We start from the raw sequence: 7,500 nt of genomic DNA, 5'->3' as shown, positions 1-7,500 counted from the left end.
AAGCCCTTTGGGATGAGGTGTGCCACATAGAAGGATTTCCTGACTGTTGTGGCGATGTGGTTATCAAAGGTGAGACCACTGTCACCTGTGTCCCTAAGTCCCTTATCACACTTTCTGTGTTTAGTGTACTGCCACCTATATGGTAATTCATGGATACATGTTTTTCCCAAAGGGGATAACAATACATTTCTTGGCATTGAGCTTGAGCCCATGGCTCTGGCACCAAGCATCTGTTTCTGTAAGGCCCTTTTGTAGAGTATCCACATCATTTGGGGATTCAATAATGGCTCCCAGTTTGCAGTCATCTGCAAACTTTGTTAGCCAGAGTCCCTTAGTGTTGACCTGTACTTCAGAGAAGTAGATGCCAAACAAGAGTGGCCCCAGGACTGAACCCTGAGGTACTCCACTTGTCACTTGTCTGGAGCTGGATTTGGAGTCGGCTACTTTTACAGTGTGGGTTCTATCAGTAAGCCATTTAGCAACCCACTGGGTGACATAGGGATTAATGCCCAACTTAGTAAGTTTATCTATGATTCCAGAGTGGGGGATGGTGTCAAAGGCCTTAGCAAGTTCTAGATAGGCAGTGTGGACCACCTTACCCTTGTCCATGGCTCTGGAGACTGATTCAAAGAAGTCAATCAGGTTCAGGAGACAAGATCGTCCCTTCACAAACCCAAACTGGGTGGGGTCCAGTGTTTGAAGGTTGCCAGTGTCTTTGTTTATAAGTTCCATGAAAATACGCTCCATGGCCTTGCAGATAAGGCTTGTCAGACTGATGGGACGGTAGTTCCTGGGATCCAAGGTGGATCCCCCCTTGTGGATTGGGATAACTGTAGCTCTGCGCCACTCAGTGGGCACGAAACCTGAGGTGAAGTTATGATTAAACATTAAACTTAGGTGAGGTGCCAGTTCGTATTGTAGTTCATGTAGTACAGAGCCCGGGATGTCATCTGGTCCCATGGATGCTGTATTCTTGGCTTTAGAGAGTGCATTTTGTATCTGTGTGGCCGTTATTACTGGAATTTGGCAATCTTCCGGTATTGAGATGGGCCGTTTAGGGGGTGAGAGGGGGGTGAAGTTGGCACTGAATCGATCTGCCAGGATATTGGCAATATCCTTTGGATCAGTATATTTAATGCCATTCTGTTTTAGCTCAGAGCAGATCTGAGCATTGCCATTTAGATTCTTGACATAGTTATAGAATGCTTTGTGGTTGTCTTTGGAATCTTTGGCAATTTTATTTTCGTAACTAGCTTTGGAGGATTTTATGAGGCATCTCAGTTTCTTACTGAGGCTAGTAAGGGAGGTTTTTGCATCCTGGGATTTTCCTCTTTTCTGCAAAAAGTTTCTTCCTTTTGTTGTAAAGTTTGTTTATGGCAGGGGACCACCAGATTGGCTTCTTTTTTTGGATGAGAACATTTTGGTTCTATTTGGGATGGCACGATTCATGCATGAGTGGATGTGCTCGTACAGTGCCTTAGTGTAGGATTCAGCAGTTGAACTTTCAGTTCCCTTCTGCATGGGTGTCATGAAGTTTGTCACTTCTGACTTGAGTAGCATGAAGTTGGCTTTGGAGAAGTTTTTATGGTGGTTTCTTTAATGGGGGGTGGGGGTGGGATGTGGATGTTAAGGGTGATTAGCTTATGGTCAGACCTGACTAACGAGGGGGTTGGCACTAGGCATATCTTGGGTGCACATGTTAACCTGCTATTTATCCCACTTTTTCCATTTCCATTATTGAGGTTTGGATGGCATAATACTTAAAACTGGCACACACCTTGATTTTATTCTGTACCCTGGGATTTTCTGTGACTCATGCAGTTATCCTTAGGGTTGGACTGTGGGTGAATTCTTTGCGTATCCCCGGTTACTATCTTAATGTTTCATGGCACACCTCTTTGGCTTTGTTATTGTAGACACAACTGAATGTTGGTCTGAGCTGATGCTGGCTGCACATTCAGTTTTACCTACAGTGCACAGAAAAGACAGTGTTGGATGAGCAGTTCTGATTATGACTGTCTGCCTGTCTCCTGTATCTGTGAAGTTCTGTGTGGTGCATCTATTATGTAGTGTATGGAATGTCTCTGAATCAGGATGCCTATTTGACCTGACTCTACCTATCAGTCTCATTTAATTTCTGTCACTCTTGCTTATGTTTCTTTCTGGTGAGTGCTGCCTTTTATTACCATATGCACTTTGTGTGCGTTTGAAACTTTATGTTATTTTCCTGTGTTGTTCTTTGTTGGCACAGTGTAGATGCAGCATTGCCTCCATTTAATACATACTTTGATGTTCTCAAACATAAGTGCTACTAGGTTTCCTTCTTTCTTTATGTCCAATGCCACACCAGTCATTACTTAATATAACCTTTTTATTTTTGTTTTACTTTCTTCCTTTTCATCCTCCCTTACATGTCAAGCCTGCTTAGAATATTATGTATAATTTGTTTATGGGCATATATTTTCGTTTAACCATTTTGAACAGTTACAAATAATGGAAATACTTAAGGTCACCTATGGAATCATTGTAGAATGGTACTTGTCTTGTTTTCATCTCCAAAATGAAACCCCTTAACCAGCATCTGCTGTCCTATGTCTCATTCCCATCTTCTTCACCATTGTAATGTTAACTTGTAGTTTGGCTAGTGTAGTGTTTATGTCAGGCCCACAGAACTGTTAGGGGCTTCAAATGAAATTTAAGTTGTTTCTTTAGTACTGCACCTGTTTTCCAAATCTTCACATGGAGGAAGCCTCAACAGATAAATAATTAGAAGTGTATAACACTATTTCCAAAGACATTTCATAGGTCGACTATGAAAATTAAATTAAATTATGACTATTAAAATTGTCCTTAGGTGTGTGCTTGTGTGTGTGTGTGTGTGTGTGTGTGTGTGTGTGTGTGTGTGTGTGTGTGTGTGTGTATGTGTGTGTGTGTGTGTGTGTGCCTGCGCATGTGTGTATGTGCATGATAGAGAAAGGCCTAGTGATCTACTTTCATTCCCTACTTGTCTACTAAGCATCATGGATGGTAGTGGTCATTCACCGGGATGCTATACAAGTTGGATGGGATTTTACAAAACTGGATGAATACTCAATAACTGTATACCCAATAGCCATTCAACACTGTATTACTGGATTATACGCTACCACTCTCTTTCAGATCCAGCACCAGCATTTTGTTTATCTTATATAACCAATATATTTTTAACATTATAGAAATGCAATAAGACACTGTATAGAGTTGTTGTAAAAATATATAGTGAAGGGTTTAATTCATTCTCACCTACCATCATCCAATGACTGTGTGTTCCTATACAAAGGTAGCAGATGCTCAATGAACAGATATTATTGAATGTGCTGGTAAATAGTGATTATTTTTTTTGCCTTTTCCCAGACTGGACAGTGTTCAAGTTTTCCTAAATCTCACAGAGTTGCAAACCTAGTTTAGAGGAAGTGATTTGATTATTTTACTTTTCTCTCTTTCTTCACAAATTAAAAGTCAACTATCCCGGCAGTGCTTGTCTGACATAATTCATAAAACAAAACAAAATAAAACAAAACAAAATAACGTAAAGACAGGGGAAAAAAGAAAGAAAAGGTCTGATTCCATGGTTACATATGACTAAGAAAATAATGTTTTTTACTTTTCTTATCTATGCATATTACTGAGCTAATCTAGAAATGTGCTGCAGTACTGAACCTGTCAGTTATTGATGACCCACATACTTCTTAGAAAATTAAAGCTAAAGGTTATCCTGAACCTCATCTTGGTGTACTTGACACCAAAGAAAGAATCTACAAAAAAAATTCTTCAGCAGAGAAAATGAAAATGACACAAATGTTAAATTTGCAGGCACATTTAATTAAAGCACATTTCCAATTCACAGATACATCACTCAGAAAGTACAGACAAAAACTATTAATGATATTTTCAGTCCCAAGAGAGATATTTCTTCTTGTACTTCAAAAGTTATTACCAGTAAAGCTTAAAGAACACCAGAGTTTCAATGATGCAAAAACATCAGAAGATTTGGAAGAAATACAAGTCAGATGTGATTTTAGGATTTTTGAAACAAGTCAAAATTCAGTGCTTAAGCACATGACTGCTATGACATTGCAAGATAATGGGAAATGTCTAAAGTACCATTTATACATATTGTTACAAAAAAACCCACTCTTTTAATGTCAAGAGTGGTGTGTTCTTCAGACTAATAGATTATTAATGCACTTTACATATCAGTAAGAAAGGACTTACCTGTAAAACAAAATTGTCTTGTACAGTCACTTTCAGTTCATTTTTTTTTTAGTTAACATTTGTTTACTTGGAAGGTCTGACTTGGAATGAAGCCAATTTTCAGCGGAGGCCAAGGGAGAAACGCTCCAGACGCATGTCTTTGAAACATGAAGACGCATGTCTTTGAAACATGGAAGGAAAACGGACCACCTGGAGGAAACCCACATGAAAACAGGGAGGACATGCAGACTCTGCACAGAAAGCACTCCAGCCAAAATTTGAAACGGAGAACCTCTTGCTGTGAGGCGTCAATGCTACTGCTGTACCACTGCGCTGTCCAAGTTTATTCTAATAATAAATTAACAAAATGTACATGCTTGTACATATTGGAAATTATTATGTCTGGTTATTGCTTTCATATCATTCATATTTGAAATAAAATCTGTTAGATTTCAGAATGATTGTAAAAATACTGTTCACTTATTTATGAATTAATGTTGCAGTGTTTCTAGACTAAAGATAGTACTCACCCATAACCAGTGCAGCACCAAATATAAAATATGTTTTTTTAAATGGTAACTCTCCAAGTAATAAAACTTAGACTGAACTTTGCAACAGTAAAAACAATATAATATTATATTAAGGAAAAATATTTTATAGAGGCAAAGCAGGACTAGATGGACCATGATCTGTCCTGACACACAAACCACAAATGGAGTGATACAGTGTGTGCAGCTGACAAGGTTGCATGAACTAGAATTTTTTTCCAGATGGATGTGGGATGTTATTTGACTTAGAGCTACATGTATCCAGCACCATGTCCACTTCTTGCGTCAGTGTCTTACTTCTGCTCACCATTCATACACTCAGGAATGCTTAAACTTAACTTAGAACAGAAACAAAATTAATAAAAGCACTTTAATTACATGTATCAATACTACCTGTAAGTCATATTTGGTAATGCACTACCTGTCATTCTATCAACTGTTAAAGTCTGTATGGAACATATCAGGATTGAAGTCACTACATAATGGAATACATTTGAGTTTCATGCCTCTAATCCTTCCCTACATGTTGTTATGTTAATACAAACCCTGTTTCTCTATCAACTTTCTAAGTTTGTAAGGGCAATATTTATGATTTGTCCATATTTGTCCCACCATCATTTTAGGCTTTGGCCAGTTTTTTTGCTCTAAGAGGTTGAGAAATAGGAGATGTGTGACAGTACCTGTCATACACCCCCTCCATTGCTTCCTATCTAAATACCTGCTTTCACTGTCCGCGGACACTGAAAGCAGTTTGAAAGTGACATACAGCACTTTGACAATGCATGGGGTGTGTGACACGCCACCTCCATTGCTTACTATTTACATTTCCTGCTTTCAGTGCCACAGACACTGAAAGCATTTAGAAGACGCCATACGGCACCTTCAGAGTGCAGGGGTCGTCTTGGATATGCAAGCACTACTAAACCACGCCCCCTTCACTCAGTAGTGTTCATGTCCACTAAGCCATTATCAGCAGCGTGCCTTCATGAATATATAAGGTGCTCTGCTAAGGCTAAGCAGAAACATACACTATGCATTCCATGCAGGAATAACACTATATATTTCTACAACCCAATGAGATTAATTTAAATGTTTACTATATATGTGTATATATTGTCAAAAACAAAACCAGCACTCCAAAATTATCTTTGCCCAGTGGTTAAATAACCATACCATATATTTACATAAAAAACAGTGAAAATAACTGATCACAAACTGGTTTCATCCATCGGTGTCACCGGTGTGACCTGTTGTGCTTTTCCCATGAACACCTATTTATAACTTTTTAAAAAAAAATCATATATACATGTAGAGAGAGACAGGCAGAGAAAGAGCTAGAGAATCAGAGTAACTAGTCAAAGTTACTGTGACTGGAATATAAAATATTGTAAAAGTAAGGTGAGCACCAAGAAAAAATATTTCAAGAACTAATGGTAACATAAATAGTTTTGTGGGGAAGGAAGCCCTGCTTCAGCTCCTTTGCTGAGTGAGGGGGTTGCACCACCTGCAGCCTCACTCTTTAAATATATTAACTCTGTGATTATTGAATCCTGGGGGTAATGGGAAATTTCCTCTTGGTTCCATAATCTCAAAATACTCAGGCCACAAACTGCATTCACTAAGTTTACCAGAACTGGTGGTTTATATCTATAGATATAGTTATAGATATCGATTTGATATAGATATAGATGTAGTTATAGATATAGATACAGATATAGATTAGATGTAGCTATAGCTATAGATATAGATATAGTTATAGATGTAGTTATAGATATAGATATAGATGTACTTATAGATATAGATATAGGGGTCTACTTCAGTAGATTGACTGCTCACTTACCCGACACCCAGTTGCTGAAGATGACAAGACCGACACCTTCAGAAGACTGACATCTGGAAGACCGATGTTTCACATGAGGTAAGTAACTGCTTGGCCATCCTGTTGAACTTTCCCCTTACCCCCCGCAGTAGTGCATTCACGGAGTTGGTATATTTAGTTAGGGGGAGTGGCGCCAAAGCCCTCCACATAAGGGGGGGTGTTGGAGTTGAAGCCCCCCCCACATTGGTGGGTTTAGTTTTACTTACTTTAGTTAATTTTATCGTGATGGCCAAGCAGTTACTTACCTTGCGTGAAATGCTGGTCTTCCAGATGTCGGTCTTCTGAAGGTGTCGGTCTTGTTGTCTCAGGCAACTGGGTATCAGGTAAGTGAGTGGTGGATTTACTGAAGTACACCCATATATATATATATATATATATATATATATATATATATATATATATATATATATATATATATATCTATAACTATATGTTGCTTTGCAGCTTGAATAATTTATCTTGTCATCTTGTTGGTATTCAGGGAGATCCACTCACTGAATACATTATTAGGTGACTGTTGCTATAGTCGAACTGTGGGTGGTTGACTATAGAATGCAAAGTTTTGTAAGGCAAATGGTATGGTGATTTTGACTGCCATTGCACTTTTTAGATATTCACCAGCAGTATATTGTATGCTTTGGATCAGCAATGTGTAAAAGTGTACAGTTTACTTGGAATCACTGTATTATGCACCGTTTCTATTTAGCTAGCTGCAGTAATTCACTGTATAGGGCTTTTATTTATTCTCCATGGTTGGGCATTCAAGGAGTCAGCATATATAAATATGGGGATTGTGGGGGCAAATGTGTGGGGTTGAATCCCCATATGCTTAAATGACAA

The sequence above is a fragment of the Protopterus annectens genome, chromosome 1.part0 (genome assembly GCF_019279795.1).
Source record: "Protopterus annectens isolate FY-2018-M chromosome 1.part0, PAN1.0, whole genome shotgun sequence".
NCBI lineage: Eukaryota > Metazoa > Chordata > Ceratodontiformes > Protopteridae > Protopterus > Protopterus annectens.
Note: the sequence above shows the minus strand (reverse complement) of the source record.